General features: G+C 44.9%; 1 pseudogene across 1 annotated transcript in view; it reads right to left on the bottom strand.

Annotated features, from left to right (window-relative positions):
- The window catches only part of LOC308652481 (large ribosomal subunit protein eL8-like), a 35723-nt pseudogene that overhangs the window by 17857 nt on the left and 5680 nt on the right, over nucleotides 1-12186 (bottom strand). The window lies entirely within an intron of this gene.

Consider the following 12186-nt stretch of genomic DNA (forward strand, 5'->3'; position numbering starts at 1 on the left):
TGATCCTTACCCACCAATCAGACTAGCCCTGCTGGCTCACCTGATCCTTACCCACCAATCAGACTAGCCCTGCTGGCTCACCTGATCCTTACCCACCAATAAAAAAGCACCCCATGCCAACTGTCAAACCACCCCCGGCTCTATAAATATGCAGGGCTATTCCTCAGTAAATGGGCATTTTCTCTGATGGCAAGCCTTGATCATTCTTTCATGGGGCATGACTGGAGGAAGTAGATCTGGGGGTGTGAAGGGTTCATCTTTCTGGAACCCCTCTTCCTCTTTCTCTCTCTGCTTCCTGGCTGCCATGAGGTGAGCAGCACTCCTCTGTCCCACTCTTCTGCCATGGTGTCTGCCTTACCTTGGGCCTAGAGGCATGGAGTTTCATACTACATCACTGAAACGGTGGGCCAAAATAAACTTTTCCTCCTCTAAGTTGTTATTATCAGGTATTTTGGTCACAGGTTCACAATGCAAAGTGACTAACACAGCTAGCTACACAGTGTCCTTGTCATCTATTGTCCTTGGTAAGAGTCATTCCGGTAATGGAGGTAGAAGCAAAATTGCAGTACCCAAGGAATCAAAGGGGAGAGAATTAGTCCAGCGAGGAGGTGTTTATCATTTTATAGGAATTTGTCTGTGAAGGGGAGGTGAGAGAAACCCAGGAGCTGAAAGAGACACTGGGATGGGTTTGCTAGCTAGAGACTTCAGTAGGTTGAGTTAGTAGGGCCCTGGTACTGGCCAGTCACTCCATGGAGGGAATCTCTGACAAATGCCACAAGCCCTGGATTTGAATGTAAGTGTTGTTCTGTTACATACTCTCCCTTCAGGCCAATTATTTTGCCTCTCTGGGTCTCATTTGTACAATAGCCTACTTCAAAGTACTGTTGGGGTGAGTCATTAATGCATATAGAAGCATTCTACTAATAATCACGATTACTTCCAAATAACCAAGGAAATGTCTGAATTCAAGACTCTTTCAAGCCTTTCAAGCTGGAACATCTGGGAAATAGTACTGTGGAAATCCTGGCAGGAAAGTCTTTGGAGAGGGAAGGATGACAAGGTTGGTTTGTGCAGGCCACTCCTGGGGTCATGGCAGGATGTCAAGAGTGGAAACACTTAGCAGATATGTGGAGACAAGGACCAGATGTAGGAGAAAAGTTGGGGAAGGAGAAGGAAAGCTGGCACTCCTCCACCCAGAGGTGAGCAGGGAGTCAACAGTGGGAGGGGGATTGTTGCATAATGTTTGGCAAAGTCACACAGGAACACCTATAACTGCCACACATTTAGCAATTACTTTGTCAGGACCTTTCCCTACAATATCCTCAAGCCTTATGATTATATCTGTGTTTTTACAATGGAGAAAACTGAGACTCAGAGAGGTCAACAAGCTAATAAATGATGCAGCCCAGAATCAAACACAGTTGCTCTGGCTCTAAAACCTGCATTCTTTCCACTACCTCATGCTGCTCTGAAGGACAGAGTCTTAGGGGAGAACTATGTTTAGGAGACAAAAGGAAAGAGCTCATTGGCAGAATAATGATCAGAAGGTGTGATGTTATGGAGGCCAAGAGAAGGTAAAGTTTCAAGATGGTGGAACTGGAAACAATGCCAGATACTGCTGAGGGAGTAAGGAGAATGAGAATTGAGAAATAGCCACTAGATCTGGCGAGCAGATGGTGACCTGTAACTGTGGACAGCTGGAGGTGGCTGTGTCAGTAAAAAGAAGGTGCTGTGTAAAAGCAGTATCATATTCTCCCTTGCCCCCCCCCAAATGGTACTAGTGGAGAAACTCCTACATAGTTAATCTAACCAAGGTTTGTTGGTCACTGCATGTGGCTAACCGGGAAAATAAAAGCCAACAAAGTCTGACTAGTCTCATTATCTAAAATTCACAGGCCAGTGAGTGTCATCTCTGGGAGGGAATTAAGGCAGTGGTCTCATCCCTTCTGATCCACTTCTGCCTTCATCCTGTCATTGCTCACCTGATGCTGGCCAGGAAAGGGCAAACAAAATTCTTCTGCTGGACCAACCTCACACTTAGGTGCCTCCTGCCAAAAAAGCATTTAACTACAATAGTACCTAAAATGCCAGCACTATTATCAATTCCTTTGGTTAAGAATTATCCTCCCCTTTGATTCCTGTCTTAAAATGTTAATTATTTGTAACACTCCAAATTATGAGAAGATCAACTATGTCTTTGCTATGCCTTGAGGAGTTAACCCCCCGGGATCCCAGGCAGCCAGAGTTGGCACCAACAGACAGCTTAGGGAACAGAGAGGGAAGGTAGAGGGACAGATGAAAACTTTCACCCACTATGCAATTTGTCCTGGATTAACCTCACCCCTTGGCATGGGTTTGGGAAAGGAGTTATAAGTCATTTGTGGCTGAGGTTGTAGGTGATCCAGGCATATCCCTTGGCCTACTTTAGAATTTACCTGTAGACATCTCTTAAATAACAGCAGGAAAAGTCAAAATATTGGGAAAATAATGCCCTGCAGACACTAATAAGGGACAGTTTTATAGAGTGTTCTATGTGATCTCTCAGAGTCCCCAGAGGAGTAAGCCACAGTTGCCCACATAAGTAACTCCTTCATGAATACATCTTTTATTGCTGCGTACTTAGAGTGTTTTCTGAATCACCTCTGAAAAAATAATTACTTGTACCCCTTCCTTGTTTCAGATTTTGTTTCATGGGATTCCAGAAAGGACACCATGTATAAAGGGTCTTTTCCCATTATTTCCAGTACTAATGGAAAAGAAAATACAGCCCACTGGCTCCTAAAAAAAATCCACAGACCCTGAATATAGAACTGTGCATCCATATTTTAAATACCTGTATCATTTGACCCAATACTTCAATTTCTAGAAGTTTGCCTTAAGAAAACTGACAGATTGAACATGCAAAAATGTATGTTTTTCACCTGGAAGGGTAAAATTTGGGGGAGCAACTTAATAGATTATAACATACCTTCTGTTGCCATAAGAAATTTCTGCATCTTTCCATGTCTCTGGCAAGTTAAGTGAAAATGCAGATAACAAAATATTTGCACATATCTACTTTTGAAAATACATCTATATCTGTATGTGTATTGAGCACTGAAAGATTCTGGAAGGATGGCCACATAACAATGGCTATCTTTGAGTGGCGGGGTTGGAAGTTGTGGATCATTTTTGCTTTTTTTTCTTATACTTTTCTGAATTGGAAGAAAATTATAATTTACGATTTAATATTTTTTAACTTGGAAAAAATGTAAAAGGAAATCAATGACCTCAGCCACATAGAACTGAACTCCCTAGTGCAAACCCCTGTCCTCCCAACAGGAACTATTGGCCTCAACACCTCGGGGAGGTTGGAGCAGACCCACAGAAGGAAAGGGTCCCTCTTAGGCTAAGCCAATGCTTGGCAGTGGCTGTTCTAAGCAAGTCAGCAATCACATCTGCTCACTGGCAGCAAAGGGAGAGCACATCATGTCACGTGTCCGGAATGTGTGGCCTCATCTGACTCGGAGAAAACAGCACAGCCCTGGACCCATGCTTGGGGTCCTTAGTGAGACTCAGACGGCACCGCGCCTACCCGTACACCCCCCCCCTCACCCCGCCTGCCTGGAGCCCCAGCTGGCACTCAGACAGTCCTTTCCAATTTGCTCCACATTCGGGAGTTCCTTATTCCCACGGGAAGAACTTGTTGCCATGACGATGTGAGGCTCCCAACCCTGAAGCCGACCCAGGAAGCCAAATCCTTCCCTGTGCAGCCCTGCCTGGCCTCCCTGACTGGGCAGTGGGCTCCAGAAGTTCATCTTGAAAGGGGGTTTCAGGCTCCATATTATTTGAGTTTAAGAGGAGGGCACTAATTAAGAACACAAGGTAATAAGGAAAGGGAAGGAGCAAAACGGGTAAGAAGCTTCTATGAAAAGCCCCCGGTCGCTACTGCTTCTTCCTTCCATCCACCAGGGCTCCTGGGTCAAAGGCTGTGTGTGGTTCAGGAGTGTTTGGATGGGGATGCCAGACACTCTGCTTTTCCTCTCAAGGTCTTCCAAGAACCTCGGGGCATTTATTGACGTTTCTGGAACGAAGCACTCTGGACTGGCTTTATCCGCTCCGGTTCAGCCCAGGACTGAAAAGAACCGAGGGGAGCAGAAGCGCGGGAGATGCTAAGCGCCAGGGCCCAGGGGTGACCATTTGGTGTAAGCAATCCGAGGCTTTCAGTGCAGCCCCGCCCTGGCTAGGCGCGCCGAGAACCCCACAAAGACCAGGTGGGGAGGAGTTCTATGACCAGCCATGCCCAGTGCGAGGCCACGCGCAGGGACGGACCTCCGAGGGGGACCTGGGGCTAGTGGCCAAGTGCGAGCGCGCGCACGCTCGGCCCCGCCCGCTGGAGCCTCTTCCACGTGGGCTGGAGGAGAGCCACGCCCCTCTTCAAGACCGCGCCTCTGGGCGGCGGGCCCTGCCCTTGGAGCTCCTCCTACTTTATAATCCCTCCCGGCTCCTTGGCTCCCTCCCTCCGCAGCGCCAGACTCCCAGACCTCAGCACTCCCAGGGAACCGCCGTCTCCTGTTACTCGCCCCAGGGTAGCTGCCCAGGGAAAAACTCCAAGCATATCACTGACTGGCCTGGAAACCCTTTCATCTTTGCTCCATCAGCAGCAGCGCTTTGATTAATTGAGTCTCCTGGCTTTGGCGTCTTCAACCATTACCATGCTGCAAATCCCTTGATGCCTGCTAGCTCAGATCTGGGCACATGTACACCCAGGTGCACCCCTTTCCTAGGCCTCCTTCCTTTCTCTTGTTGCCTGTCCCTGAGTCTTTGAGTCTCAGGAGTGCAGTGAGTCTTAGATTTGTCTACAAGTCTTTTTTCCTCCAACTTCTCTGTTTTTACACACCCACTTCAACACCTGGCATTTTCTTTCAGCTACACTCTCCTGTTTGCCCCAGAGTACCCCTTCCCCTACACTCCACTTTTCCCTTCCCCTACACTCCACTTTTCCCTTCCCCTCCATCATTGGTCCCACCCACCAGGCAAGAGGCTAGACAGTCCCCAGACAGCTGCCCACTGGGCCCAGGAAAGTAGGGCTGCACCCAGCAGTGGGCCCGGGCCTATGCGGAAATAGTGTTTTGACAACCCCAGGCATCAGATTTCATAAGTGAGCCAAATGTAGAAAGGATTAGCTGTTTCACCCAATAAACCCACATCTGTAGTTACATTCTGACTGGGATAAAATTACCCTGGTTATTAATCCTTCAGCCTTAGAGTATAAGCTGATCACCAGCTGGGGTCAGAAAAAATTCCACCCCAGCTCCTGCCATCTTCTCCCTGGTCTCCACCTGCTGCATCTCCTGTGGCATATTGTTGCACATCTAGGTCTGCAAATGAGGCTCAAGGCCACCAACCCAGGCACCTCTGAGACAGCTCCAGTCTGGAGAGGGCATCCCTATGATCACGTCAGTATGTAATTGAGACTCCACCTTGGACAAGGTATCGTTGGTGTCCACTGTGGGGGATACAAAGATGATCCAGGAATGGCCCTTGCTTTTTCATGCCAAGAAAAGTTGGAGTGGGTGGTCAGAAGCTGCACGTGGTTTCTGGACTTCCTGGCCTGAGGTACCCTGGGTGGATCAGGTTGCCCCAGGGAATCCAGTTTGGGTACAGGCAGTTTTTCCCTGCCTGCTGTCAACAGGAATGGAGTCATTCCTCCTGCCTCACCCTTATGTAGCCTCTCCCTATAGAGAGCCAGCAAGTCAGGCCAGGCCAGCTTTGTTTCTGTCTCTGACCCTTTCTGTTTAGACCCCAAATCTGCCAGCACTAGAGGCTTCCAAGAGTCTGCATCTCCTTCAATAGGACCTAGAGGAGAGAAGTAGGTTGAAAGCCTAGATTAACTCTTTCTAGACCATAAGCACAAAGAAACCATTCCCTGAGAAACCATTTTTCCCTTAATCCCTTCAAACATGGCCTTGTGTGGACTGAACACATGATTCAGCATTCGAATTGGGATCTCTCAATAAAGAAAAGGGACACCACTGATAATTGCATGGATTTCTCCTGAGCAAACCAGGATGTGTTCATCCTACTTGAGGGATCATCTCCATCTGCCTCGGAAGAGGCACCACGGAGACACCTCAGGTTGTTAGCTCTTCCCCGGCTCTTCACCTTCTTCCCTGTGCTTCTCAGCCCACAGCATCCTTCTGTAGACAGGTCTCCCCCACAACGGTCCTTCCCCTCACCTCCACTCCTTTGTCCTATACTTGAAGCACCTATATTTCCACTCTCCTTCCTTAGATCAGCTCAATTACTTATTTAGATTGCTGCAATCATCCAGGATGCTGGATGATTACAATAGAGATTAATCATCAGTAAGTAGTATTCATTAAGTGAATAATCTGGGTTGACCCCATAACACAATTATGCTTTCTACCCTCAGATACTTCTCAGTGTTGCTCACTCATTCTGTTGGCCTTCTCATTGCACGTGGTAGGGTTCCAAACTTTCCATATCTAAAAATCCCTATCTAACCACCACCCCCCGCCCAAATTCTTGGTACAAGCCTTAACTTCACCAAGAGCAATAACAGAAAACAAACCAAAACACAACTTGAGATAGGAACCTTTCAAGCCTTCTAAATGCCCCTTCACTTCCAAATTATCAATTTCCCTATTATTTTATCAGAATCTCTCTTCAAGAAAAACTACCTTCCTTCTACTCCCTCTGTGTGTCCCCATGGTGGGTGGCATGTATCTATGTAGGATCTCCTACCAGCAGCTTAGACACAGTTTATTGACCCACAATTGGGCTTCTAAAGACTCAAGATAGACCAGTGAAAACTTTTCTTTAGAATTCTGGGTCTGGGGCCAAGAAAATGCGTTCAGTCTGTCTCACACGGCTACAGTGATTAAAATATAATCTGTGGGAGTTAATGGCAACCTTCTTCCCCCACCAGACTGAAGAAACTGAGGACCTGAAGGGTTGAGAGAAGAATGAGACTGATTCAGAGAGAATCTGAGAACAACATAGAGAGGAATCCTGGTTCTGGATGGTCCAGAGGTCCCAGTCACACTCTTTTTTAAAACTTACAAAGAACTCTAATGTCACGCACTATCAAATTAACAATGTTCACTTGCTTCTCCAAGGGAAAGGTTCCCCTCATCCTGCCCTAGCTAATGCCTCCTTCTTGATTCAAGAGCCCCCTGGTCACCCTATTCTATCACTTGTACCACTTCTCTAATCTTCAGACATTTCAGCTAGGTACACATTCATCTCCGTGTCCAAAAATGAAATAAACACTGTCTTTCATTTGTGTCCTTCCTGCACTTCTCCTGCCCTCCCATTCTGCTCACTACTTCTATTTTCTTTCCTCCCACTTGATACCATTATATCTTCCCATTTTCCTGACAGCTCTCTTGCTGGGCTGCATGGAAACAGATGTGCACTTTCTAAGTTCATGCCACCTCTCAGTAGCATCTGACGTCAGGAACTACCTCTTCTTGCAGGAAACTCACATTTCTCTTGATGGTTTTCCTCCTGGTTCTTGTCTTAACACAGAGAGGCTTACAGAAGCTGTACCAGAAGCTGTCAGAATCTCAAACTCTAGACTTTTCCAACTTCCTCTCACCCCATAAAACTGCATCTGGCCTGTGCCAGCTCTTCTCATGCACTGCTAAACGAGGGATGACTAATCTAATGAGATCATTGGAGCTAAGGCAATAATGGGTGACTTATTTCAATATTTTGATAATAGCTCTCAAAGACTTAGCTCAGTGCCTCTCAAACTTGGATTATAGAGGGAGGGAGCGCTGGGGAGTAGGGATAAGGTAGAAGAGGAGGATGGGGACACGCTGAGAGAGACAGAGTTTTATGAGACATTTAAGTTCATATTTTCACTTTGACTTTAATCATTGTGTATTTTAATTTACTGTTCCGTCATCACCAGTTTTTAGAGCAATATTTCAAAAATGGAGTATCAAAACTTTGAATATATATATTTTTCTTCTAAAGTAAGTCTCTTTGTTTGCTCAAGTTGGGAGATACTGACTCGAGGATTAAGCATGGCAGAATGGGAGTATCATCTATATACCCAGCAACCCCAAGGGAAGAGATGAAATTGTAAGATCCCAGTCCACCCTCCAAAGCCTATTAGGAAATGGGTCCATAGGTGCATTAGGAAAACAACACAGAGACACTTAAAATTAAACAGAGCATTGAGTAACAATGTGAGATGTGTCACAAGATGGTATATTATTAAGCGGATACCATTTTCTGTGGGAGACTGGGAGCTTTTTCTGAATAATCAACGGAGACTTCTTTGGATGGGGAAGGACCTTGGTGGTGATGTTTACCTCAAAAGTGAACAGGACTTTTAAACGAAAATTGGGAGTTATATAGCCAGAGAAGAAAGGGAGACAAAAAGGATTTCTAAGAGCCCATGAAGTCCTGAGCCTAGGAGGGAGATCAGACTCAACAATTTTTTTTTTTTTTTTTTTTTTTTTTTTTTTTTTTTTTTTTGCTGCGGGGAGAATGCAATGGAGAATGCTGTGGACCCACTATGAAGCTGAACACACATTCAGTGCATCAACAGAGCAGAGACACTGAAAAACTTCAAGAAATTACACTTGATATTTTTAAAAGCATCAAGAAGACATTATGGAGGTACTGACTCAAGGATTAAGCCTGGTAGAAATGAGAACAAATCAGAACAGAGTCAGGCTTCCTTAGACTGATGTAATAGTTTTTAATTGTGGTTTATATTTTACATCTATGGAAGATGGAGGTGAGACACCATAGTCACATCAGGACCTCTAAAAGTCTAATGCAGCCCTTTGGTAGAAATAAAGTTGGGGCCATGTTTTGGAAGACTGGAATTCCAAGTGAGGCAGGCAGACTTTGCATGGTTTGGTGTGCAAAGGGCTCCAAGGACAGTGTCAACCTTAGTCCTCTAGATCTCTGGAGCCAAATATTTCTGAGGTCACACACCTAGTCTAATACTGGGTGTGGATCTTTTGTTGCACAGAATATTTGACAAAATTGCACACATGAGGGCTTTGTTGTTCAATAACTATGCCTCTTTGTTTCATTGCAATTGTTGATTGCCATTGGTTGGAAGAGATAATGTTCCCTCGAATGTGAAGACCTTCTTGCAGAATAACTCTTAAAACAACTGATTATATATTTTTCTTTTATAAGCTTGACAGTTTTGAAACAATCTTCACACTACTTGATATGCTGTCACATTGTGTTTGGGATAGTGACACTCTGACAATATGATGTCCTGAGTCACAGATAACGAAATGAGTGAATAAATGAATAATTAAGGAAGATTCATGCTAAAAAACAACAACAAAAATATCCCAAGATTAGCATTGAGAGGGAGGTTGAAATAGATGCTTGTTGAGTTCTCTTTCACCTCTAAGAACTATTCTTACCTTAGGGACAGATGGAGAAGTCATTCTGTTCTCGAGTGGCGTTTCTCTAAAGAGGTCAGCTTCCTCCCCTTCCCTAGAGGTTTCCTTAAAAGTTCCCGTCAAGGTTCTCCAAGCCTCAGAGAAAAAAATTCTTCCTGGTGGCCAACTCAACCTCCTCAAACTGCAGTACATGCTCATTCCATCTGTCTGGTTCTTCAGGGACAACAATTCGTCTCAAGATAAAGGCAAGACTGTAGCTAAAGCCAGTCTAGGATTAAAATCTACAGAAGCACAGGGTGGGGAGGAGAAGAGAAGAAGCCACTGTCCGTGATGGGGAGCTGCAGGAGGCTGAGGAGCCCCAGGGATTCACTGAGAAAGAGTAATTACACTGAACACAACAGATCTCCAGGCCAGCATCACAGCCCAGAGCATGGCCCTGTCTGAAGGTGGATTGCTTCAATTACCTGGACAACTTGATGAATGGGCACTGCACACGCTCTGGGGGAGACAGGAGGAAACTAGTCACAGATTAATCACTTATGGCATCACCGAATGGGGAGTGTTTAGAGCCTGTGGCAGCCAGAGGGACAACAGGATCACAGAAGCAGAGAGGGAAACCTACAGTAATCAGGCCACCACTAGAAAAAGAGGTGGGCAGTTATAACACTGAGATCCATCCTTTTTTAGGCTGATTTGCATAAAGGTAGTGACAAAGTAGCCCATATAGAAATGGGTGCTTGAGTTCAGCCCTGGAAGTGCCCGGCCTGGAGGATGGCTTAATTGGTAACCTCAAACCAGAGAGGGAGGGTCTTAGAGGAAAAAGGAGGGAAATAACCATAATACAAGGTGAGGAAAGGAAATGAGAATGAAGGGAAGTAACCTTTAAAGCTTCTTGAACATTATGAAGTGTGCTATTCCTAGCCTTTCCTAGAATCTTAACAAGTGCCCATCATTAGCGTGATCTCAGTATGTCTCTGCCACCGGGTGCGTGCATGTGTGTTTAAATAAAGAGGGTTGTTTTATTCTTTGAGAAATGTTAGTGTATGGGCATCATTTAACACAGTTATGTCATAAACATTTGTTGAGCGGATAATGGTAATAGCTAATGATTTCTGCACTTTGGCTATGTTAGGGAATATGCTAAGTGCTTTGTGAAAATTTCAATTTTGTCCACATAGTGATGATTTTTAAATGCTTTTGTGGATAAAACAACAACAAGAAAAACCCAACACACTCTAATTTGTCAAGTAATTTGCTCAAATGACATACATGTGAAGAAAGGAAGGAATATAAAAGAAAGGGAGAGAGAGGAAAAGAACAAGAGTAAAAGGAGGAAGGAAAGGAGGAAGGAAGGAGAAAGGAAATATCTTAAGGTAATATCATAAGAAAGGGTTATGATAACTCTCACAGAATGTCTTCTGAAAAACCATTTCTCTTAACCAAAACGTGTCTGGCACATGGATCCACTTTACTTCCTCTTTACAACCAGGTTCTGAGGCCTGCAAAGAGCTGTGAAAACTAGCGCAACCTCACGTGGGACTGAAAGAAAATAAACAACAGGGCAGGATTTTAAATGAACAGAAAATATAGCACAGTCATGAAGGCTGCTGACTCCTGCAGCCTTTAGCTGCAGCACAGAGACAATGGGACAGAGAGATGCTCATTTACCAGGTTGCTGATTGCCGAGAAATGATTCTATGAGCCTTATACAGGCAAGTTGTATTCAGAATAACAGTAAAAAACAAACAAACAACAAAAACACTGAGAGACTAAAAAATAGGAAGATGAAGATCATATGACTTCACTGGAATGCATACTAGGTTCAGAGTGTCAGGACACAATTTTGATTCTAAGCTACCTAATAGCCAAAGCAATGAGGGAAACAGTTGCAAAAGCCAGGCTGTCCATAGAACAAAAAAGAGACCATTGTTCAGAGGAATGCTGAGACCTTGCTATTTTTTTCTCAGCCAACAACATCCTGCAATGTTCCAATCAGCAAGTTTCATGTTTATGTCTTTGGACTCCATCCTGGACATTTCAGGCTCACAGCAACAGCAATGGCAGCCTCTTTTGAGGGCAAAGAACCAAATGCATCACTGATACCCTGTGCTCAGCACCAAATAGGAGTACCATGATTTGAGGTCTTGTTTCCAGTTGGTAGCTTCTGCTCCATGGTCTAAATCCACTCAACATATCTCAGCACAGGAAGGATCCATTCACCTGGGACAGAGCCCCCAAAGAACCAGAGAATGACCCAGGTAGAGAATAGGCAGAAACTGTCCACAGAAAGCATAAATTGATGGAAAGCAGTCACCCAGAACTATAGCAAAACAAAGCGACAAGAACAAAACCTGACAACTACTTTCTGAAGGGTGCTGGGTGTATGTAGCTCCGATGCTGCCTTTGGGTAAAGATATGCCATCCCTGAGCCACTGGTTCGATGGCTAGATGATGGTTCATTTTGCACAACTGCAGGGAAGGGTCCATTAGATGTTAGAGATCAGATTTTTTTACTTTAATTCAGTTAACATGTGCTGAGCCCATTTTTACACACACAGAACTATGGGGGGTGAGTCACGTGTCTCAGTTCAGTACAATACCAGGTGGCCATTATCATCCACAATTTCAGATTAGGAAACTGAGTCTGAGGGAGGGAGAGGCTTAGGGAACATAGTTTCCTTAGGTGTCATGTTACTGTGACTCCCGCTATCAACACTGTTGCTGCCACTGCCACCATAGCTGCTGTTGCATGTACTTAATCATCAAATTTCTTCATTTCCCGGGTTGCTGAACACAA

This window comes from Spermophilus citellus (genome assembly GCF_964194105.1).
Source record: "Spermophilus citellus genome assembly, chromosome: 6".
Taxonomy (NCBI): domain Eukaryota; kingdom Metazoa; phylum Chordata; class Mammalia; order Rodentia; family Sciuridae; genus Spermophilus; species Spermophilus citellus.